The sequence below is a fragment of the Coffea arabica genome, chromosome 11e, assembly GCF_036785885.1.
Source record: "Coffea arabica cultivar ET-39 chromosome 11e, Coffea Arabica ET-39 HiFi, whole genome shotgun sequence".
Classification (NCBI taxonomy): Eukaryota; Viridiplantae; Streptophyta; class Magnoliopsida; order Gentianales; family Rubiaceae; genus Coffea; species Coffea arabica.
In genome coordinates this window covers 41,604,044-41,627,755 of record NC_092331.1, presented here as the reverse complement: position 1 = coordinate 41,627,755, position 23,712 = coordinate 41,604,044, and the positions used below count along the sequence as shown (strand labels likewise).

Sequence of the window (23,712 nt, the reverse complement as noted above, 5' to 3'; positions counted from 1 at the left end):
CGTTTAGGATTAAGTAATTAATGCCTTTGAAAAAAAGAATAACTTAGTTTAGTTAGATAAAATTATTTTTATGTTTATTAAATTATTTTTAATTCGTAAACGGGTCATATCGGGTCATATCAGGTCACCACGGGTTGACCCGAAATCGACCGGTTTTCTTTTCGGGTTCATCGGGTCCAACCCGATTCTGACCCGAATTCCCGAAACCTCAACCCAAACCCATTAATTTCGTGTTAGGTTCGTGTCGTGTCGAAAATTGCCACCCCTAGTTGCGGTGATACATTTGCGCCGACAAATTTGAGCGACGATCCGGGCTTTGATCGAGCCGTACCGTTCCTGATTTGTCTCGCGCCTTCAGATCCTCCTTCACGCTTCGACAAGAAGCAAAATATTAAGCAATCGTTCCGACGGAGCTAAATTACTACAGGATAAAGAACGAATAGGAAATTTGGATTTCGAAACAAAAAAGAGAGGGGTGCAACACGAGGACTTCCCAGGGGGTCACCCATCCTAGTACTACTCTCGCCCAAGCACGCTTAACTTCGGAGTTCTGATGGGATCCGGTGCATTAGTGCTGGTATGATCGCACCCGCCATGTTCCTTTCGCGTTATTCTTTTAAACTACCCCGTCCTGCGAAGCAGTGTGGCTTTTCTAGACCGAAATTCATTTTAAGCGTCAATTCAAGCATTTTCCTCTTATCCTTTTATTTATTTACTTTATATTTTTTTTTGTTATTGATTTGCACCCTGTTTTTTTCCCTCATCCCGCAACTCTAAATTATCATGAAATCAATCCTTCACGCTTGCAGTTAGGGGAGGCAATTCGGGTCCAAATCAGGTTGGCGGGTCGGGTTCGGGTCAACAGACCCGCCAGAAAATCTGTTGACCCGAACCCCGACCCGCCAACCCGTGACGGGTCAGGTATGCTGACCCGGACCCGAAAATTTCAGGTTTACGGGGCGGCGGGTCGACCCGAAATGACCCGAAACTTAATTTTAATTTATTAATTTATCACTGTAATTTCTAATAAAATCAATTTCTCACAAAACTAATTACATAATCAAGTAATAAAAATTTAAATAAATGATTCCAAATCAAATCTAAAATAAATTAAACACCGTAAAAGTGTTTTATCCCAAGCAAAATATAAAATAAATTAAAACAATACAAAAGTGAAAAATAATATAATATATTATTTGTCCAAGTATAATAATTTCAACTTCACACAAATTAAATAAATTCGTTTAGGATTAAGTAATTAATGCCTTTGAAAAAAAGAATAACTTAGTTTAGTTAGATAAAATTATTTTTATGTTTATTAAATTATTTTTAATTCGTAAACGGGTCATATCGGGTCATATCAGGTCACCACGGGTTGACCCGAAATCGACCGGTTTTCTTTTCGGGTTCATCGGGTCCAACCCGATTCTGACCCGAATTCCCGAAACCTCAACCCAAACCCATTAATTTCGTGTTAGGTTCGTGTCGTGTCGAAAATTGCCACCCCTAGTTGCGGTGATACATTTGCGCCGACAAATTTGAGCGACGATCCGGGCTTTGATCGAGCCGTACCGTTCCTGATTTGTCTCGCGCCTTCAGATCCTCCTTCACGCTTCGACAAGAAGCAAAATATTAAGCAATCGTTCCGACGGAGCTAAATTACTACAGGATAAAGAACGAATAGGAAATTTGGATTTCGAAACAAAAAAGAGAGGGGTGCAACACGAGGACTTCCCAGGGGGTCACCCATCCTAGTACTACTCTCGCCCAAGCACGCTTAACTTCGGAGTTCTGATGGGATCCGGTGCATTAGTGCTGGTATGATCGCACCCGCCATGTTCCTTTCGCGTTATTCTTTTAAACTACCCCGTCCTGCGAAGCAGTGTGGCTTTTCTAGACCGAAATTCATTTTAAGCGTCAATTCAAGCATTTTCCTCTTATCCTTTTATTTATTTACTTTATATTTTTTTTTGTTATTGATTTGCACCCTGTTTTTTTCCCTCATCCCGCAACTCTAAATTATCATGAAATCAATCCTTCACGCTTGCAGTTAGGGGAGGCAATTCGGGTCCAAATCAGGTTGGCGGGTCGGGTTCGGGTCAACAGACCCGCCAGAAAATCTGTTGACCCGAACCCCGACCCGCCAACCCGTGACGGGTCAGGTATGCTGACCCGGACCCGAAAATTTCAGGTTTACGGGGCGGCGGGTCGACCCGAAATGACCCGAAACTTAATTTTAATTTATTAATTTATCACTGTAATTTCTAATAAAATCAATTTCTCACAAAACTAATTACATAATCAAGTAATAAAAATTTAAATAAATGATTCCAAATCAAATCTAAAATAAATTAAACACCGTAAAAGTGTTTTATCCCAAGCAAAATATAAAATAAATTAAAACAATACAAAAGTGAAAAATAATATAATATATTATTTGTCCAAGTATAATAATTTCAACTTCACACAAATTAAATAAATTCGTTTAGGATTAAGTAATTAATGCCTTTGAAAAAAAGAATAACTTAGTTTAGTTAGATAAAATTATTTTTATGTTTATTAAATTATTTTTAATTCGTAAACGGGTCATATCGGGTCATATCAGGTCACCACGGGTTGACCCGAAATCGACCGGTTTTCTTTTCGGGTTCATCGGGTCCAACCCGATTCTGACCCGAATTCCCGAAACCTCAACCCAAACCCATTAATTTCGTGTTAGGTTCGTGTCGTGTCGAAAATTGCCACCCCTAGTTGCGGTGATACATTTGCGCCGACAAATTTGAGCGACGATCCGGGCTTTGATCGAGCCGTACCGTTCCTGATTTGTCTCGCGCCTTCAGATCCTCCTTCACGCTTCGACAAGAAGCAAAATATTAAGCAATCGTTCCGACGGAGCTAAATTACTACAGGATAAAGAACGAATAGGAAATTTGGATTTCGAAACAAAAAAGAGAGGGGTGCAACACGAGGACTTCCCAGGGGGTCACCCATCCTAGTACTACTCTCGCCCAAGCACGCTTAACTTCGGAGTTCTGATGGGATCCGGTGCATTAGTGCTGGTATGATCGCACCCGCCATGTTCCTTTCGCGTTATTCTTTTAAACTACCCCGTCCTGCGAAGCAGTGTGGCTTTTCTAGACCGAAATTCATTTTAAGCGTCAATTCAAGCATTTTCCTCTTATCCTTTTATTTATTTACTTTATATTTTTTTTTGTTATTGATTTGCACCCTGTTTTTTTCCCTCATCCCGCAACTCTAAATTATCATGAAATCAATCCTTCACGCTTGCAGTTAGGGGAGGCAATTCGGGTCCAAATCAGGTTGGCGGGTCGGGTTCGGGTCAACAGACCCGCCAGAAAATCTGTTGACCCGAACCCCGACCCGCCAACCCGTGACGGGTCAGGTATGCTGACCCGGACCCGAAAATTTCAGGTTTACGGGGCGGCGGGTCGACCCGAAATGACCCGAAACTTAATTTTAATTTATTAATTTATCACTGTAATTTCTAATAAAATCAATTTCTCACAAAACTAATTACATAATCAAGTAATAAAAATTTAAATAAATGATTCCAAATCAAATCTAAAATAAATTAAACACCGTAAAAGTGTTTTATCCCAAGCAAAATATAAAATAAATTAAAACAATACAAAAGTGAAAAATAATATAATATATTATTTGTCCAAGTATAATAATTTCAACTTCACACAAATTAAATAAATTCGTTTAGGATTAAGTAATTAATGCCTTTGAAAAAAAGAATAACTTAGTTTAGTTAGATAAAATTATTTTTATGTTTATTAAATTATTTTTAATTCGTAAACGGGTCATATCGGGTCATATCAGGTCACCACGGGTTGACCCGAAATCGACCGGTTTTCTTTTCGGGTTCATCGGGTCCAACCCGATTCTGACCCGAATTCCCGAAACCTCAACCCAAACCCATTAATTTCGTGTTAGGTTCGTGTCGTGTCGAAAATTGCCACCCCTAGTTGCGGTGATACATTTGCGCCGACAAATTTGAGCGACGATCCGGGCTTTGATCGAGCCGTACCGTTCCTGATTTGTCTCGCGCCTTCAGATCCTCCTTCACGCTTCGACAAGAAGCAAAATATTAAGCAATCGTTCCGACGGAGCTAAATTACTACAGGATAAAGAACGAATAGGAAATTTGGATTTCGAAACAAAAAAGAGAGGGGTGCAACACGAGGACTTCCCAGGGGGTCACCCATCCTAGTACTACTCTCGCCCAAGCACGCTTAACTTCGGAGTTCTGATGGGATCCGGTGCATTAGTGCTGGTATGATCGCACCCGCCATGTTCCTTTCGCGTTATTCTTTTAAACTACCCCGTCCTGCGAAGCAGTGTGGCTTTTCTAGACCGAAATTCATTTTAAGCGTCAATTCAAGCATTTTCCTCTTATCCTTTTATTTATTTACTTTATATATTTTTTTGTTATTGATTTGCACCCTGTTTTTTTCCCTCATCCCGCAACTCTAAATTATCATGAAATCAATCCTTCACGCTTGCAGTTAGGGGTGGCAATTCGGGTCCAAATCAGGTTGGCGGGTCGGGTTCGGGTCAACAGACCCGCCAGAAAATCTGTTGACCCGAACCCCGACCCGCCAACCCGTGACGGGTCAGGTATGCTGACCCGGACCCGAAAATTTCAGGTTTACGGGGCGGCGGGTCGACCCGAAATGACCCGAAACTTAATTTTAATTTATTAATTTATCACTGTAATTTCTAATAAAATCAATTTCTCACAAAACTAATTACATAATCAAGTAATAAAAATTTAAATAAATGATTCCAAATCAAATCTAAAATAAATTAAACACCGTAAAAGTGTTTTATCCCAAGCAAAATATAAAATAAATTAAAACAATACAAAAGTGAAAAATAATATAATATATTATTTGTCCAAGTATAATAATTTCAACTTCACACAAATTAAATAAATTCGTTTAGGATTAAGTAATTAATGCCTTTGAAAAAAAGAATAACTTAGTTTAGTTAGATAAAATTATTTTTATGTTTATTAAATTATTTTTAATTCGTAAACGGGTCATATCGGGTCATATCAGGTCACCACGGGTTGACCCGAAATCGACCGGTTTTCTTTTCGGGTTCATCGGGTCCAACCCGATTCTGACCCGAATTCCCGAAACCTCAACCCAAACCCATTAATTTCGTGTTAGGTTCGTGTCGTGTCGAAAATTGCCACCCCTAGTTGCGGTGATACATTTGCGCCGACAAATTTGAGCGACGATCCGGGCTTTGATCGAGCCGTACCGTTCCTGATTTGTCTCGCGCCTTCAGATCCTCCTTCACGCTTCGACAAGAAGCAAAATATTAAGCAATCGTTCCGACGGAGCTAAATTACTACAGGATAAAGAACGAATAGGAAATTTGGATTTCGAAACAAAAAAGAGAGGGGTGCAACACGAGGACTTCCCAGGGGGTCACCCATCCTAGTACTACTCTCGCCCAAGCACGCTTAACTTCGGAGTTCTGATGGGATCCGGTGCATTAGTGCTGGTATGATCGCACCCGCCATGTTCCTTTCGCGTTATTCTTTTAAACTACCCCGTCCTGCGAAGCAGTGTGGCTTTTCTAGACCGAAATTCATTTTAAGCGTCAATTCAAGCATTTTCCTCTTATCCTTTTATTTATTTACTTTATATTTTTTTTTGTTATTGATTTGCACCCTGTTTTTTTCCCTCATCCCGCAACTCTAAATTATCATGAAATCAATCCTTCACGCTTGCAGTTAGGGGTGGCAATTCGGGTCCAAATCAGGTTGGCGGGTCGGGTTCGGGTCAACAGACCCGCCAGAAAATCTGTTGACCCGAACCCCGACCCGCCAACCCGTGACGGGTCAGGTATGCTGACCCGGACCCGAAAATTTCAGGTTTACGGGGCGGCGGGTCGACCCGAAATGACCCGAAACTTAATTTTAATTTATTAATTTATCACTGTAATTTCTAATAAAATCAATTTCTCACAAAACTAATTACATAATCAAGTAATAAAAATTTAAATAAATGATTCCAAATCAAATCTAAAATAAATTAAACACCGTAAAAGTGTTTTATCCCAAGCAAAATATAAAATAAATTAAAACAATACAAAAGTGAAAAATAATATAATATATTATTTGTCCAAGTATAATAATTTCAACTTCACACAAATTAAATAAATTCGTTTAGGATTAAGTAATTAATGCCTTTGAAAAAAAGAATAACTTAGTTTAGTTAGATAAAATTATTTTTATGTTTATTAAATTATTTTTAATTCGTAAACGGGTCATATCGGGTCATATCAGGTCACCACGGGTTGACCCGAAATCGACCGGTTTTCTTTTCGGGTTCATCGGGTCCAACCCGATTCTGACCCGAATTCCCGAAACCTCAACCCAAACCCATTAATTTCGTGTTAGGTTCGTGTCGTGTCGAAAATTGCCACCCCTAGTTGCGGTGATACATTTGCGCCGACAAATTTGAGCGACGATCCGGGCTTTGATCGAGCCGTACCGTTCCTGATTTGTCTCGCGCCTTCAGATCCTCCTTCACGCTTCGACAAGAAGCAAAATATTAAGCAATCGTTCCGACGGAGCTAAATTACTACAGGATAAAGAACGAATAGGAAATTTGGATTTCGAAACAAAAAAGAGAGGGGTGCAACACGAGGACTTCCCAGGGGGTCACCCATCCTAGTACTACTCTCGCCCAAGCACGCTTAACTTCGGAGTTCTGATGGGATCCGGTGCATTAGTGCTGGTATGATCGCACCCGCCATGTTCCTTTCGCGTTATTCTTTTAAACTACCCCGTCCTGCGAAGCAGTGTGGCTTTTCTAGACCGAAATTCATTTTAAGCGTCAATTCAAGCATTTTCCTCTTATCCTTTTATTTATTTACTTTATATATTTTTTTGTTATTGATTTGCACCCTGTTTTTTTCCCTCATCCCGCAACTCTAAATTATCATGAAATCAATCCTTCACGCTTGCAGTTAGGGGTGGCAATTCGGGTCCAAATCAGGTTGGCGGGTCGGGTTCGGGTCAACAGACCCGCCAGAAAATCTGTTGACCCGAACCCCGACCCGCCAACCCGTGACGGGTCAGGTATGCTGACCCGGACCCGAAAATTTCAGGTTTACGGGGCGGCGGGTCGACCCGAAATGACCCGAAACTTAATTTTAATTTATTAATTTATCACTGTAATTTCTAATAAAATCAATTTCTCACAAAACTAATTACATAATCAAGTAATAAAAATTTAAATAAATGATTCCAAATCAAATCTAAAATAAATTAAACACCGTAAAAGTGTTTTATCCCAAGCAAAATATAAAATAAATTAAAACAATACAAAAGTGAAAAATAATATAATATATTATTTGTCCAAGTATAATAATTTCAACTTCACACAAATTAAATAAATTCGTTTAGGATTAAGTAATTAATGCCTTTGAAAAAAAGAATAACTTAGTTTAGTTAGATAAAATTATTTTTATGTTTATTAAATTATTTTTAATTCGTAAACGGGTCATATCGGGTCATATCAGGTCACCACGGGTTGACCCGAAATCGACCGGTTTTCTTTTCGGGTTCATCGGGTCCAACCCGATTCTGACCCGAATTCCCGAAACCTCAACCCAAACCCATTAATTTCGTGTTAGGTTCGTGTCGTGTCGAAAATTGCCACCCCTAGTTGCGGTGATACATTTGCGCCGACAAATTTGAGCGACGATCCGGGCTTTGATCGAGCCGTACCGTTCCTGATTTGTCTCGCGCCTTCAGATCCTCCTTCACGCTTCGACAAGAAGCAAAATATTAAGCAATCGTTCCGACGGAGCTAAATTACTACAGGATAAAGAACGAATAGGAAATTTGGATTTCGAAACAAAAAAGAGAGGGGTGCAACACGAGGACTTCCCAGGGGGTCACCCATCCTAGTACTACTCTCGCCCAAGCACGCTTAACTTCGGAGTTCTGATGGGATCCGGTGCATTAGTGCTGGTATGATCGCACCCGCCATGTTCCTTTCGCGTTATTCTTTTAAACTACCCCGTCCTGCGAAGCAGTGTGGCTTTTCTAGACCGAAATTCATTTTAAGCGTCAATTCAAGCATTTTCCTCTTATCCTTTTATTTATTTACTTTATATTTTTTTTTGTTATTGATTTGCACCCTGTTTTTTTCCCTCATCCCGCAACTCTAAATTATCATGAAATCAATCCTTCACGCTTGCAGTTAGGGGTGGCAATTCGGGTCCAAATCAGGTTGGCGGGTCGGGTTCGGGTCAACAGACCCGCCAGAAAATCTGTTGACCCGAACCCCGACCCGCCAACCCGTGACGGGTCAGGTATGCTGACCCGGACCCGAAAATTTCAGGTTTACGGGGCGGCGGGTCGACCCGAAATGACCCGAAACTTAATTTTAATTTATTAATTTATCACTGTAATTTCTAATAAAATCAATTTCTCACAAAACTAATTACATAATCAAGTAATAAAAATTTAAATAAATGATTCCAAATCAAATCTAAAATAAATTAAACACCGTAAAAGTGTTTTATCCCAAGCAAAATATAAAATAAATTAAAACAATACAAAAGTGAAAAATAATATAATATATTATTTGTCCAAGTATAATAATTTCAACTTCACACAAATTAAATAAATTCGTTTAGGATTAAGTAATTAATGCCTTTGAAAAAAAGAATAACTTAGTTTAGTTAGATAAAATTATTTTTATGTTTATTAAATTATTTTTAATTCGTAAACGGGTCATATCGGGTCATATCAGGTCACCACGGGTTGACCCGAAATCGACCGGTTTTCTTTTCGGGTTCATCGGGTCCAACCCGATTCTGACCCGAATTCCCGAAACCTCAACCCAAACCCATTAATTTCGTGTTAGGTTCGTGTCGTGTCGAAAATTGCCACCCCTAGTTGCGGTGATACATTTGCGCCGACAAATTTGAGCGACGATCCGGGCTTTGATCGAGCCGTACCGTTCCTGATTTGTCTCGCGCCTTCAGATCCTCCTTCACGCTTCGACAAGAAGCAAAATATTAAGCAATCGTTCCGACGGAGCTAAATTACTACAGGATAAAGAACGAATAGGAAATTTGGATTTCGAAACAAAAAAGAGAGGGGTGCAACACGAGGACTTCCCAGGGGGTCACCCATCCTAGTACTACTCTCGCCCAAGCACGCTTAACTTCGGAGTTCTGATGGGATCCGGTGCATTAGTGCTGGTATGATCGCACCCGCCATGTTCCTTTCGCGTTATTCTTTTAAACTACCCCGTCCTGCGAAGCAGTGTGGCTTTTCTAGACCGAAATTCATTTTAAGCGTCAATTCAAGCATTTTCCTCTTATCCTTTTATTTATTTACTTTATATATTTTTTTGTTATTGATTTGCACCCTGTTTTTTTCCCTCATCCCGCAACTCTAAATTATCATGAAATCAATCCTTCACGCTTGCAGTTAGGGGTGGCAATTCGGGTCCAAATCAGGTTGGCGGGTCGGGTTCGGGTCAACAGACCCGCCAGAAAATCTGTTGACCCGAACCCCGACCCGCCAACCCGTGACGGGTCAGGTATGCTGACCCGGACCCGAAAATTTCAGGTTTACGGGGCGGCGGGTCGACCCGAAATGACCCGAAACTTAATTTTAATTTATTAATTTATCACTGTAATTTCTAATAAAATCAATTTCTCACAAAACTAATTACATAATCAAGTAATAAAAATTTAAATAAATGATTCCAAATCAAATCTAAAATAAATTAAACACCGTAAAAGTGTTTTATCCCAAGCAAAATATAAAATAAATTAAAACAATACAAAAGTGAAAAATAATATAATATATTATTTGTCCAAGTATAATAATTTCAACTTCACACAAATTAAATAAATTCGTTTAGGATTAAGTAATTAATGCCTTTGAAAAAAAGAATAACTTAGTTTAGTTAGATAAAATTATTTTTATGTTTATTAAATTATTTTTAATTCGTAAACGGGTCATATCGGGTCATATCAGGTCACCACGGGTTGACCCGAAATCGACCGGTTTTCTTTTCGGGTTCATCGGGTCCAACCCGATTCTGACCCGAATTCCCGAAACCTCAACCCAAACCCATTAATTTCGTGTTAGGTTCGTGTCGTGTCGAAAATTGCCACCCCTAGTTGCGGTGATACATTTGCGCCGACAAATTTGAGCGACGATCCGGGCTTTGATCGAGCCGTACCGTTCCTGATTTGTCTCGCGCCTTCAGATCCTCCTTCACGCTTCGACAAGAAGCAAAATATTAAGCAATCGTTCCGACGGAGCTAAATTACTACAGGATAAAGAACGAATAGGAAATTTGGATTTCGAAACAAAAAAGAGAGGGGTGCAACACGAGGACTTCCCAGGGGGTCACCCATCCTAGTACTACTCTCGCCCAAGCACGCTTAACTTCGGAGTTCTGATGGGATCCGGTGCATTAGTGCTGGTATGATCGCACCCGCCATGTTCCTTTCGCGTTATTCTTTTAAACTACCCCGTCCTGCGAAGCAGTGTGGCTTTTCTAGACCGAAATTCATTTTAAGCGTCAATTCAAGCATTTTCCTCTTATCCTTTTATTTATTTACTTTATATTTTTTTTTGTTATTGATTTGCACCCTGTTTTTTTCCCTCATCCCGCAACTCTAAATTATCATGAAATCAATCCTTCACGCTTGCAGTTAGGGGTGGCAATTCGGGTCCAAATCAGGTTGGCGGGTCGGGTTCGGGTCAACAGACCCGCCAGAAAATCTGTTGACCCGAACCCCGACCCGCCAACCCGTGACGGGTCAGGTATGCTGACCCGGACCCGAAAATTTCAGGTTTACGGGGCGGCGGGTCGACCCGAAATGACCCGAAACTTAATTTTAATTTATTAATTTATCACTGTAATTTCTAATAAAATCAATTTCTCACAAAACTAATTACATAATCAAGTAATAAAAATTTAAATAAATGATTCCAAATCAAATCTAAAATAAATTAAACACCGTAAAAGTGTTTTATCCCAAGCAAAATATAAAATAAATTAAAACAATACAAAAGTGAAAAATAATATAATATATTATTTGTCCAAGTATAATAATTTCAACTTCACACAAATTAAATAAATTCGTTTAGGATTAAGTAATTAATGCCTTTGAAAAAAAGAATAACTTAGTTTAGTTAGATAAAATTATTTTTATGTTTATTAAATTATTTTTAATTCGTAAACGGGTCATATCGGGTCATATCAGGTCACCACGGGTTGACCCGAAATCGACCGGTTTTCTTTTCGGGTTCATCGGGTCCAACCCGATTCTGACCCGAATTCCCGAAACCTCAACCCAAACCCATTAATTTCGTGTTAGGTTCGTGTCGTGTCGAAAATTGCCACCCCTAGTTGCGGTGATACATTTGCGCCGACAAATTTGAGCGACGATCCGGGCTTTGATCGAGCCGTACCGTTCCTGATTTGTCTCGCGCCTTCAGATCCTCCTTCACGCTTCGACAAGAAGCAAAATATTAAGCAATCGTTCCGACGGAGCTAAATTACTACAGGATAAAGAACGAATAGGAAATTTGGATTTCGAAACAAAAAAGAGAGGGGTGCAACACGAGGACTTCCCAGGGGGTCACCCATCCTAGTACTACTCTCGCCCAAGCACGCTTAACTTCGGAGTTCTGATGGGATCCGGTGCATTAGTGCTGGTATGATCGCACCCGCCATGTTCCTTTCGCGTTATTCTTTTAAACTACCCCGTCCTGCGAAGCAGTGTGGCTTTTCTAGACCGAAATTCATTTTAAGCGTCAATTCAAGCATTTTCCTCTTATCCTTTTATTTATTTACTTTATATTTTTTTTTGTTATTGATTTGCACCCTGTTTTTTTCCCTCATCCCGCAACTCTAAATTATCATGAAATCAATCCTTCACGCTTGCAGTTAGGGGAGGCAATTCGGGTCCAAATCAGGTTGGCGGGTCGGGTTCGGGTCAACAGACCCGCCAGAAAATCTGTTGACCCGAACCCCGACCCGCCAACCCGTGACGGGTCAGGTATGCTGACCCGGACCCGAAAATTTCAGGTTTACGGGGCGGCGGGTCGACCCGAAATGACCCGAAACTTAATTTTAATTTATTAATTTATCACTGTAATTTCTAATAAAATCAATTTCTCACAAAACTAATTACATAATCAAGTAATAAAAATTTAAATAAATGATTCCAAATCAAATCTAAAATAAATTAAACACCGTAAAAGTGTTTTATCCCAAGCAAAATATAAAATAAATTAAAACAATACAAAAGTGAAAAATAATATAATATATTATTTGTCCAAGTATAATAATTTCAACTTCACACAAATTAAATAAATTCGTTTAGGATTAAGTAATTAATGCCTTTGAAAAAAAGAATAACTTAGTTTAGTTAGATAAAATTATTTTTATGTTTATTAAATTATTTTTAATTCGTAAACGGGTCATATCGGGTCATATCAGGTCACCACGGGTTGACCCGAAATCGACCGGTTTTCTTTTCGGGTTCATCGGGTCCAACCCGATTCTGACCCGAATTCCCGAAACCTCAACCCAAACCCATTAATTTCGTGTTAGGTTCGTGTCGTGTCGAAAATTGCCACCCCTAGTTGCGGTGATACATTTGCGCCGACAAATTTGAGCGACGATCCGGGCTTTGATCGAGCCGTACCGTTCCTGATTTGTCTCGCGCCTTCAGATCCTCCTTCACGCTTCGACAAGAAGCAAAATATTAAGCAATCGTTCCGACGGAGCTAAATTACTACAGGATAAAGAACGAATAGGAAATTTGGATTTCGAAACAAAAAAGAGAGGGGTGCAACACGAGGACTTCCCAGGGGGTCACCCATCCTAGTACTACTCTCGCCCAAGCACGCTTAACTTCGGAGTTCTGATGGGATCCGGTGCATTAGTGCTGGTATGATCGCACCCGCCATGTTCCTTTCGCGTTATTCTTTTAAACTACCCCGTCCTGCGAAGCAGTGTGGCTTTTCTAGACCGAAATTCATTTTAAGCGTCAATTCAAGCATTTTCCTCTTATCCTTTTATTTATTTACTTTATATATTTTTTTGTTATTGATTTGCACCCTGTTTTTTTCCCTCATCCCGCAACTCTAAATTATCATGAAATCAATCCTTCACGCTTGCAGTTAGGGGTGGCAATTCGGGTCCAAATCAGGTTGGCGGGTCGGGTTCGGGTCAACAGACCCGCCAGAAAATCTGTTGACCCGAACCCCGACCCGCCAACCCGTGACGGGTCAGGTATGCTGACCCGGACCCGAAAATTTCAGGTTTACGGGGCGGCGGGTCGACCCGAAATGACCCGAAACTTAATTTTAATTTATTAATTTATCACTGTAATTTCTAATAAAATCAATTTCTCACAAAACTAATTACATAATCAAGTAATAAAAATTTAAATAAATGATTCCAAATCAAATCTAAAATAAATTAAACACCGTAAAAGTGTTTTATCCCAAGCAAAATATAAAATAAATTAAAACAATACAAAAGTGAAAAATAATATAATATATTATTTGTCCAAGTATAATAATTTCAACTTCACACAAATTAAATAAATTCGTTTAGGATTAAGTAATTAATGCCTTTGAAAAAAAGAATAACTTAGTTTAGTTAGATAAAATTATTTTTATGTTTATTAAATTATTTTTAATTCGTAAACGGGTCATATCGGGTCATATCAGGTCACCACGGGTTGACCCGAAATCGACCGGTTTTCTTTTCGGGTTCATCGGGTCCAACCCGATTCTGACCCGAATTCCCGAAACCTCAACCCAAACCCATTAATTTCGTGTTAGGTTCGTGTCGTGTCGAAAATTGCCACCCCTAGTTGCGGTGATACATTTGCGCCGACAAATTTGAGCGACGATCCGGGCTTTGATCGAGCCGTACCGTTCCTGATTTGTCTCGCGCCTTCAGATCCTCCTTCACGCTTCGACAAGAAGCAAAATATTAAGCAATCGTTCCGACGGAGCTAAATTACTACAGGATAAAGAACGAATAGGAAATTTGGATTTCGAAACAAAAAAGAGAGGGGTGCAACACGAGGACTTCCCAGGGGGTCACCCATCCTAGTACTACTCTCGCCCAAGCACGCTTAACTTCGTAGTTCTGATGGGATCCGGTGCATTAGTGCTGGTATGATCGCACCCGCCATGTTCCTTTCGCGTTATTCTTTTAAACTACCCCGTCCTGCGAAGCAGTGTGGCTTTTCTAGACCGAAATTCATTTTAAGCGTCAATTCAAGCATTTTCCTCTTATCCTTTTATTTATTTACTTTATATTTTTTTTTGTTATTGATTTGCACCCTGTTTTTTTCCCTCATCCCGCAACTCTAAATTATCATGAAATCAATCCTTCACGCTTGCAGTTAGGGGTGGCAATTCGGGTCCAAATCAGGTTGGCGGGTCGGGTTCGGGTCAACAGACCCGCCAGAAAATCTGTTGACCCGAACCCCGACCCGCCAACCCGTGACGGGTCAGGTATGCTGACCCGGACCCGAAAATTTCAGGTTTACGGGGCGGCGGGTCGACCCGAAATGACCCGAAACTTAATTTTAATTTATTAATTTATCACTGTAATTTCTAATAAAATCAATTTCTCACAAAACTAATTACATAATCAAGTAATAAAAATTTAAATAAATGATTCCAAATCAAATCTAAAATAAATTAAACACCGTAAAAGTGTTTTATCCCAAGCAAAATATAAAATAAATTAAAACAATACAAAAGTGAAAAATAATATAATATATTATTTGTCCAAGTATAATAATTTCAACTTCACACAAATTAAATAAATTCGTTTAGGATTAAGTAATTAATGCCTTTGAAAAAAAGAATAACTTAGTTTAGTTAGATAAAATTATTTTTATGTTTATTAAATTATTTTTAATTCGTAAACGGGTCATATCGGGTCATATCAGGTCACCACGGGTTGACCCGAAATCGACCGGTTTTCTTTTCGGGTTCATCGGGTCCAACCCGATTCTGACCCGAATTCCCGAAACCTCAACCCAAACCCATTAATTTCGTGTTAGGTTCGTGTCGTGTCGAAAATTGCCACCCCTAGTTGCGGTGATACATTTGCGCCGACAAATTTGAGCGACGATCCGGGCTTTGATCGAGCCGTACCGTTCCTGATTTGTCTCGCGCCTTCAGATCCTCCTTCACGCTTCGACAAGAAGCAAAATATTAAGCAATCGTTCCGACGGAGCTAAATTACTACAGGATAAAGAACGAATAGGAAATTTGGATTTCGAAACAAAAAAGAGAGGGGTGCAACACGAGGACTTCCCAGGGGGTCACCCATCCTAGTACTACTCTCGCCCAAGCACGCTTAACTTCGGAGTTCTGATGGGATCCGGTGCATTAGTGCTGGTATGATCGCACCCGCCATGTTCCTTTCGCGTTATTCTTTTAAACTACCCCGTCCTGCGAAGCAGTGTGGCTTTTCTAGACCGAAATTCATTTTAAGCGTCAATTCAAGCATTTTCCTCTTATCCTTTTATTTATTTACTTTATATATTTTTTTGTTATTGATTTGCACCCTGTTTTTTTCCCTCATCCCGCAACTCTAAATTATCATGAAATCAATCCTTCACGCTTGCAGTTAGGGGTGGCAATTCGGGTCCAAATCAGGTTGGCGGGTCGGGTTCGGGTCAACAGACCCGCCAGAAAATCTGTTGACCCGAACCCCGACCCGCCAACCCGTGACGGGTCAGGTATGCTGACCCGGACCCGAAAATTTCAGGTTTACGGGGCGGCGGGTCGACCCGAAATGACCCGAAACTTAATTTTAATTTATTAATTTATCACTGTAATTTCTAATAAAATCAATTTCTCACAAAACTAATTACATAATCAAGTAATAAAAATTTAAATAAATGATTCCAAATCAAATCTAAAATAAATTAAACACCGTAAAAGTGTTTTATCCCAAGCAAAATATAAAATAAATTAAAACAATACAAAAGTGAAAAATAATATAATATATTATTTGTCCAAGTATAATAATTTCAACTTCACACAAATTAAATAAATTCGTTTAGGATTAAGTAATTAATGCCTTTGAAAAAAAGAATAACTTAGTTTAGTTAGATAAAATTATTTTTATGTTTATTAAATTATTTTTAATTCGTAAACGGGTCATATCGGGTCATATCAGGTCACCACGGGTTGACCCGAAATCGACCGGTTTTCTTTTCGGGTTCATCGGGTCCAACCCGATTCTGACCCGAATTCCCGAAACCTCAACCCAAACCCATTAATTTCGTGTTAGGTTCGTGTCGTGTCGAAAATTGCCACCCCTAGTTGCGGTGATACATTTGCGCCGACAAATTTGAGCGACGATCCGGGCTTTGATCGAGCCGTACCGTTCCTGATTTGTCTCGCGCCTTCAGATCCTCCTTCACGCTTCGACAAGAAGCAAAATATTAAGCAATCGTTCCGACGGAGCTAAATTACTACAGGATAAAGAACGAATAGGAAATTTGGATTTCGAAACAAAAAAGAGAGGGGTGCAACACGAGGACTTCCCAGGGGGTCACCCATCCTAGTACTACTCTCGCCCAAGCACGCTTAACTTCGGAGTTCTGATGGGATCCGGTGCATTAGTGCTGGTATGATCGCACCCGCCATGTTCCTTTCGCGTTATTCTTTTAAACTACCCCGTCCTGCGAAGCAGTGTGGCTTTTCTAGACCGAAATTCATTTTAAGCGTCAATTCAAGCATTTTCCTCTTATCCTTTTATTTATTTACTTTATATTTTTTTTTGTTATTGATTTGCACCCTGTTTTTTTCCCTCATCCCGCAACTCTAAATTATCATGAAATCAATCCTTCACGCTTGCAGTTAGGGGTGGCAATTCGGGTCCAAATCAGGTTGGCGGGTCGGGTTCGGGTCAACAGACCCGCCAGAAAATCTGTTGACCCGAACCCCGACCCGCCAACCCGTGACGGGTCAGGTATGCTGACCCGGACCCGAAAATTTCAGGTTTACGGGGCGGCGGGTCGACCCGAAATGACCCGAAACTTAATTTTAATTTATTAATTTATCACTGTAATTTCTAATAAAATCAATTTCTCACAAAACTAATTACATAATCAAGTAATAAAAATTTAAATAAATGATTCCAAATCAAATCTAAAATAAATTAAACACCGTAAAAGTGTTTTATCCCAAGCAAAATATAAAATAAATTAAAACAATACAAAAGTGAAAAATAATATAATATATTATTTGTCCAAGTATAATAATTTCAACTTCACACAAATTAAATAAATTCGTTTAGGATTAAGTAATTAATGCCTTTGAAAAAAAGAATAACTTAGTTTAGTTAGATAAAATTATTTTTATGTTTATTAAATTATTTTTAATTCGTAAACGGGTCATATCGGGTCATATCAGGTCACCACGGGTTGACCCGAAATCGACCGGTTTTCTTTTCGGGTTCATCGGGTCCAACCCGATTCTGACCCGAATTCCCGAAACCTCAACCCAAACCCATTAATTTCGTGTTAGGTTCGTGTCGTGTCGAAAATTGCCACCCCTAGTTGCGGTGATACATTTGCGCCGACAAATTTGAGCGACGATCCGGGCTTTGATCGAGCCGTACCGTTCCTGATTTGTCTCGCGCCTTCAGATCCTCCTTCACGCTTCGACAAGAAGCAAAATATTAAGCAATCGTTCCGACGGAGCTAAATTACTACAGGATAAAGAACGAATAGGAAATTTGGATTTCGAAACAAAAAAGAGAGGGGTGCAACACGAGGACTTCCCAGGGGGTCACCCATCCTAGTACTACTCTCGCCCAAGCACGCTTAACTTCGGAGTTCTGATGGGATCCGGTGCATTAGTGCTGGTATGATCGCACCCGCCATGTTCCTTTCGCGTTATTCTTTTAAACTACCCCGTCCTGCGAAGCAGTGTGGCTTTTCTAGACCGAAATTCATTTTAAGCGTCAATTCAAGCATTTTCCTCTTATCCTTTTATTTATTTACTTTATATATTTTTTTGTTATTGATTTGCACCCTGTTTTTTTCCCTCATCCCGCAACTCTAAATTATCATGAAATCAATCCTTCACGCTTGCAGTTAGGGGTGGCAATTCGGGTCCAAATCAGGTTGGCGGGTCGGGTTCGGGTCAACAGACCCGCCAGAAAATCTGTTGACCCGAACCCCGACCCGCCAACCCGTGACGGGTCAGGTATGCTGACCCGGACCCGAAAATTTCAGGTTTACGGGGCGGCGGGTCGACCCGAAATGACCCGAAACTTAATTTTAATTTATTAATTTATCACTGTAATTTCTAATAAAATCAATTTCTCACAAAACTAATTACATAATCAAGTAATAAAAATTTAAATAAATGATTCCAAATCAAATCTAAAATAAATTAAACACCGTAAAAGTGTTTTATCCCAAGCAAAATATAAAATAAATTAAAACAATACAAAAGTGAAAAATAATATAATATATTATTTGTCCAAGTATAATAATTTCAACTTCACACAAATTAAATAAATTCGTTTAGGATTAAGTAATTAATGCCTTTGAAAAAAAGAATAACTTAGTTTAGTTAGATAAAATTATTTTTATGTTTATTAAATTATTTTTAATTCGTAAACGGGTCATATCGGGTCATATCAGGTCACCACGGGTTGACCCGAAATCGACCGGTTTTCTTTTCGGGTTCATCGGGTCCAACCCGATTCTGACCCGAATTCCCGAAACCTCAACCCAAACCCATTAATTTCGTGTTAGGTTCGTGTCGTGTCGAAAATTGCCACCCCTAGTTGCGGTGATACATTTGCGCCGACAAATTTGAGCGACGATCCGGGCTTTGATCGAGCCGTACCGTTCCTGATTTGTCTCGCGCCTTCAGATCCTCCTTCACGCTTCGACAAGAAGCAAAATATTAAGCAATCGTTCCGACGGAGCTAAATTACTACAGGATAAAGAACGAATAGGAAATTTGGATTTCGAAACAAAAAAGAGAGGGGTGCAACACGAGGACTTCCCAGGGGGTCACCCATCCTAGTACTACTCTCGCCCAAGCACGCTTAACTTCGTAGTTCTGATGGGATCCGGTGCATTAGTGCTGGTATGATCGCACCCGCCATGTTCCTTTCGCGTTATTCTTTTAAACTACCCCGTCCTGCGAAGCAGTGTGGCTTTTCTAGACCGAAATTCATTTTAAGCGTCAATTCAAGCATTTTCCTCTTATCCTTTTATTTATTTACTTTATATATTTTTTTGTTATTGATTTGCACCCTGTTTTTTTCCCTCATCCCGCAACTCTAAATTATCATGAAATCAATCCTTCACGCTTGCAGTTAGGGGTGGCAATTCGGGTCCAAATCAGGTTGGCGGGTCGGGTTCGGGTCAACAGACCCGCCAGAAAATCTGTTGACCCGAACCCCGACCCGCCAACCCGTGACGGGTCAGGTATGCTGACCCGGACCCGAAAATTTCAGGTTTACGGGGCGGCGGGTCGACCCGAAATGACCCGAAACTTAATTTTAATTTATTAATTTATCACTGTAATTTCTAATAAAATCAATTTCTCACAAAACTAATTACATAATCAAGTAATAAAAATTTAAATAAATGATTCCAAATCAAATCTAAAATAAATTAAACACCGTAAAAGTGTTTTATCCCAAGCAAAATATAAAATAAATTAAAACAATACAAAAGTGAAAAATAATATAATATATTATTTGTCCAAGTATAATAATTTCAACTTCACACAAATTAAATAAATTCGTTTAGGATTAAGTAATTAATGCCTTTGAAAAAAAGAATAACTTAGTTTAGTTAGATAAAATTATTTTTATGTTTATTAAATTATTTTTAATTCGTAAACGGGTCATATCGGGTCATATCAGGTCACCACGGGTTGACCCGAAATCGACCGGTTTTCTTTTCGGGTTCATCGGGTCCAACCCGATTCTGACCCGAATTCCCGAAACCTCAACCCAAACCCATTAATTTCGTGTTAGGTTCGTGTCGTGTCGAAAATTGCCACCCCTAGTTGCGGTGATACATTTGCGCCGACAAATTTGAGCGACGATCCGGGCTTTGATCGAGCCGTACCGTTCCTGATTTGTCTCGCGCCTTCAGATCCTCCTTCACGCTTCGACAAGAAGCAAAATATTAAGCAATCGTTCCGACGGAGCTAAATTACTACAGGATAAAGAACGAATAGGAAATTTGGATTTCGAAACAAAAAAGAGAGGGGTGCAACACGAGGACTTCCCAGGGGGTCACCCATCCTAGTACTACTCTCGCCCAAGCACGCTTAACTTCGGAGTTCTGATGGGATCCGGTGCATTAGTGCTGGTATGATCGCACCCGCCATGTTCCTTTCGCGTTATTCTTTTAAACTACCCCGTCCTGCGAAGCAGTGTGGCTTTTCTAGACCGAAATTCATTTTAAGCGTCAATTCAAGCATTTTCCTCTTATCCTTTTATTTATTTACTTTATATTTTTTTTTGTTATTGATTTGCACCCTGTTTTTTTCCCTCATCCCGCAACTCTAAATTATCATGAAATCAATCCTTCACGCTTGCAGTTAGGGGAGGCAATTCGGGTCCAAATCAGGTTGGCGGGTCGGGTTCGGGTCAACAGACCCGCCAGAAAATCTGTTGACCCGAACCCCGACCCGCCAACCCGTGACGGGTCAGGTATGCTGACCCGGACCCGAAAATTTCAGGTTTACGGGGCGGCGGGTCGACCCGAAATGACCCGAAACTTAATTTTAATTTATTAATTTATCACTGTAATTTCTAATAAAATCAATTTCTCACAAAACTAATTACATAATCAAGTAATAAAAATTTAAATAAATGATTCCAAATCAAATCTAAAATAAATTAAACACCGTAAAAGTGTTTTATCCCAAGCAAAATATAAAATAAATTAAAACAATACAAAAGTGAAAAATAATATAATATATTATTTGTCCAAGTATAATAATTTCAACTTCACACAAATTAAATAAATTCGTTTAGGATTAAGTAATTAATGCCTTTGAAAAAAAGAATAACTTAGTTTAGTTAGATAAAATTATTTTTATGTTTATTAAATTATTTTTAATTCGTAAACGGGTCATATCGGGTCATATCAGGTCACCACGGGTTGACCCGAAATCGACCGGTTTTCTTTTCGGGTTCATCGGGTCCAACCCGATTCTGACCCGAATTCCCGAAACCTCAACCCAAACCCATTAATTTCGTGTTAGGTTCGTGTCGTGTCGAAAATTGCCACCCCTAGTTGCGGTGATACATTTGCGCCGACAAATTTGAGCGACGATCCGGGCTTTGATCGAGCCGTACCGTTCCTGATTTGTCTCGCGCCTTCAGATCCTCCTTCACGCTTCGACAAGAAGCAAAATATTAAGCAATCGTTCCGACGGAGCTAAATTACTACAGGATAAAGAACGAATAGGAAATTTGGATTTCGAAACAAAAAAGAGAGGGGTGCAACACGAGGACTTCCCAGGGGGTCACCCATCCTAGTACTACTCTCGCCCAAGCACGCTTAACTTCGGAGTTCTGATGGGATCCGGTGCATTAGTGCTGGTATGATCGCACCCGCCATGTTCCTTTCGCGTTATTCTTTTAAACTACCCCGTCCTGCGAAGCAGTGTGGCTTTTCTAGACCGAAATTCATTTTAAGCGTCAATTCAAGCATTTTCCTCTTATCCTTTTATTTATTTACTTTATATATTTTTTTGTTATTGATTTGCACCCTGTTTTTTTCCCTCATCCCGCAACTCTAAATTATCATGAAATCAATCCTTCACGCTTGCAGTTAGGGGTGGCAATTCGGGTCCAAATCAGGTTGGCGGGTCGGGTTCGGGTCAACAGACCCGCCAGAAAATCTGTTGACCCGAACCCCGACCCGCCAACCCGTGACGGGTCAGGTATGCTGACCCGGACCCGAAAATTTCAGGTTTACGGGGCGGCGGGTCGACCCGAAATGACCCGAAACTTAATTTTAATTTATTAATTTATCACTGTAATTTCTAATAAAATCAATTTCTCACAAAACTAATTACATAATCAAGTAATAAAAATTTAAATAAATGATTCCAAATCAAATCTAAAATAAATTAAACACCGTAAAAGTGTTTTATCCCAAGCAAAATATAAAATAAATTAAAACAATACAAAAGTGAAAAATAATATAATATATTATTTGTCCAAGTATAATAATTTCAACTTCACACAAATTAAATAAATTCGTTTAGGATTAAGTAATTAATGCCTTTGAAAAAAAGAATAACTTAGTTTAGTTAGATAAAATTATTTTTATGTTTATTAAATTATTTTTAATTCGTAAACGGGTCATATCGGGTCATATCAGGTCACCACGGGTTGACCCGAAATCGACCGGTTTTCTTTTCGGGTTCATCGGGTCCAACCCGATTCTGACCCGAATTCCCGAAACCTCAACCCAAACCCATTAATTTCGTGTTAGGTTCGTGTCGTGTCGAAAATTGCCACCCCTAGTTGCGGTGATACATTTGCGCCGACAAATTTGAGCGACGATCCGGGCTTTGATCGAGCCGTACCGTTCCTGATTTGTCTCGCGCCTTCAGATCCTCCTTCACGCTTCGACAAGAAGCAAAATATTAAGCAATCGTTCCGACGGAGCTAAATTACTACAGGATAAAGAACGAATAGGAAATTTGGATTTCGAAACAAAAAAGAGAGGGGTGCAACACGAGGACTTCCCAGGGGGTCACCCATCCTAGTACTACTCTCGCCCAAGCACGCTTAACTTCGGAGTTCTGATGGGATCCGGTGCATTAGTGCTGGTATGATCGCACCCGCCATGTTCCTTTCGCGTTATTCTTTTAAACTACCCCGTCCTGCGAAGCAGTGTGGCTTTTCTAGACCGAAATTCATTTTAAGCGTCAATTCAAGCATTTTCCTCTTATCCTTTTATTTATTTACTTTATATATTTTTTTGTTATTGATTTGCACCCTGTTTTTTTCCCTCATCCCGCAACTCTAAATTATCATGAAATCAATCCTTCACGCTTGCAGTTAGGGGTGGCAATTCGGGTCCAAATCAGGTTGGCGGGTCGGGTTCGGGTCAACAGACCCGCCAGAAAATCTGTTGACCCGAACCCCGACCCGCCAACCCGTGACGGGTCAGGTATGCTGACCCGGACCCGAAAATTTCAGGTTTACGGGGCGGCGGGTCGACCCGAAATGACCCGAAACTTAATTTTAATTTATTAATTTATCACTGTAATTTCTAATAAAATCAATTTCTCACAAAACTAATTACATAATCAAGTAATAAAAATTTAAATAAATGATTCCAAATCAAATCTAAAATAAATTAAACACCGTAAAAGTGTTTTATCCCAAGCAAAATATAAAATAAATTAAAACAATACAAAAGTGAAAAATAATATAATATATTATTTGTCCAAGTATAATAATTTCAACTTCACACAAATTAAATAAATTCGTTTAGGATTAAGTAATTAATGCCTTTGAAAAAAAGAATAACTTAGTTTAGTTAGATAAAATTATTTTTATGTTTATTAAATTATTTTTAATTCGTAAACGGGTCATATCGGGTCATATCAGGTCACCACGG

General features: G+C 39.5%; 19 non-coding genes across 19 annotated transcripts; all 19 read right to left on the bottom strand.

The window, feature by feature from the left end:
- Positions 1-472: 472 nt before the first annotated feature.
- Positions 473-591, bottom strand: LOC140029198 (5S ribosomal RNA). The gene has a single exon (XR_011833102.1). It is a non-coding gene; the product is annotated as a 5S ribosomal RNA (ribosomal RNA).
- Positions 592-1,713: 1,122 nt separating this feature from the next.
- LOC140029197 (5S ribosomal RNA) lies at positions 1,714-1,832 on the bottom strand. The gene has a single exon (XR_011833101.1). It is a non-coding gene; the product is annotated as a 5S ribosomal RNA (ribosomal RNA).
- Positions 1,833-2,954: 1,122 nt separating this feature from the next.
- Positions 2,955-3,073, bottom strand: LOC140029196 (5S ribosomal RNA). The gene has a single exon (XR_011833100.1). It is a non-coding gene; the product is annotated as a 5S ribosomal RNA (ribosomal RNA).
- A 1,122-nt stretch (positions 3,074-4,195) lies between these two features.
- LOC140029195 (5S ribosomal RNA) lies at positions 4,196-4,314 on the bottom strand. Its single transcript, XR_011833099.1, has one exon. It is a non-coding gene; the product is annotated as a 5S ribosomal RNA (ribosomal RNA).
- Positions 4,315-5,436: 1,122 nt separating this feature from the next.
- On the bottom strand, positions 5,437-5,555 carry LOC140029194 (5S ribosomal RNA). Its single transcript, XR_011833098.1, has one exon. It is a non-coding gene; the product is annotated as a 5S ribosomal RNA (ribosomal RNA).
- Positions 5,556-6,677: 1,122 nt separating this feature from the next.
- LOC140029193 (5S ribosomal RNA) lies at positions 6,678-6,796 on the bottom strand. Its single transcript, XR_011833097.1, has one exon. It is a non-coding gene; the product is annotated as a 5S ribosomal RNA (ribosomal RNA).
- A 1,122-nt stretch (positions 6,797-7,918) lies between these two features.
- On the bottom strand, positions 7,919-8,037 carry LOC140029192 (5S ribosomal RNA). The gene has a single exon (XR_011833096.1). It is a non-coding gene; the product is annotated as a 5S ribosomal RNA (ribosomal RNA).
- Positions 8,038-9,159: 1,122 nt separating this feature from the next.
- On the bottom strand, positions 9,160-9,278 carry LOC140029191 (5S ribosomal RNA). Its single transcript, XR_011833095.1, has one exon. It is a non-coding gene; the product is annotated as a 5S ribosomal RNA (ribosomal RNA).
- Positions 9,279-10,400: 1,122 nt separating this feature from the next.
- On the bottom strand, positions 10,401-10,519 carry LOC140029190 (5S ribosomal RNA). Its single transcript, XR_011833094.1, has one exon. It is a non-coding gene; the product is annotated as a 5S ribosomal RNA (ribosomal RNA).
- Positions 10,520-11,641: 1,122 nt separating this feature from the next.
- Positions 11,642-11,760, bottom strand: LOC140029189 (5S ribosomal RNA). The gene has a single exon (XR_011833093.1). It is a non-coding gene; the product is annotated as a 5S ribosomal RNA (ribosomal RNA).
- Positions 11,761-12,882: 1,122 nt separating this feature from the next.
- LOC140029188 (5S ribosomal RNA) lies at positions 12,883-13,001 on the bottom strand. Its single transcript, XR_011833092.1, has one exon. It is a non-coding gene; the product is annotated as a 5S ribosomal RNA (ribosomal RNA).
- A 1,122-nt stretch (positions 13,002-14,123) lies between these two features.
- On the bottom strand, positions 14,124-14,242 carry LOC140031487 (5S ribosomal RNA). Its single transcript, XR_011835409.1, has one exon. It is a non-coding gene; the product is annotated as a 5S ribosomal RNA (ribosomal RNA).
- A 1,122-nt stretch (positions 14,243-15,364) lies between these two features.
- Positions 15,365-15,483, bottom strand: LOC140029187 (5S ribosomal RNA). The gene has a single exon (XR_011833091.1). It is a non-coding gene; the product is annotated as a 5S ribosomal RNA (ribosomal RNA).
- Positions 15,484-16,605: 1,122 nt separating this feature from the next.
- Positions 16,606-16,724, bottom strand: LOC140029185 (5S ribosomal RNA). The gene has a single exon (XR_011833089.1). It is a non-coding gene; the product is annotated as a 5S ribosomal RNA (ribosomal RNA).
- A 1,122-nt stretch (positions 16,725-17,846) lies between these two features.
- LOC140029184 (5S ribosomal RNA) lies at positions 17,847-17,965 on the bottom strand. The gene has a single exon (XR_011833088.1). It is a non-coding gene; the product is annotated as a 5S ribosomal RNA (ribosomal RNA).
- A 1,122-nt stretch (positions 17,966-19,087) lies between these two features.
- On the bottom strand, positions 19,088-19,206 carry LOC140031486 (5S ribosomal RNA). The gene has a single exon (XR_011835408.1). It is a non-coding gene; the product is annotated as a 5S ribosomal RNA (ribosomal RNA).
- Positions 19,207-20,328: 1,122 nt separating this feature from the next.
- Positions 20,329-20,447, bottom strand: LOC140029183 (5S ribosomal RNA). The gene has a single exon (XR_011833087.1). It is a non-coding gene; the product is annotated as a 5S ribosomal RNA (ribosomal RNA).
- A 1,122-nt stretch (positions 20,448-21,569) lies between these two features.
- Positions 21,570-21,688, bottom strand: LOC140029182 (5S ribosomal RNA). The gene has a single exon (XR_011833086.1). It is a non-coding gene; the product is annotated as a 5S ribosomal RNA (ribosomal RNA).
- A 1,122-nt stretch (positions 21,689-22,810) lies between these two features.
- LOC140029181 (5S ribosomal RNA) lies at positions 22,811-22,929 on the bottom strand. Its single transcript, XR_011833085.1, has one exon. It is a non-coding gene; the product is annotated as a 5S ribosomal RNA (ribosomal RNA).
- Positions 22,930-23,712: the final 783 nt, after the last annotated feature.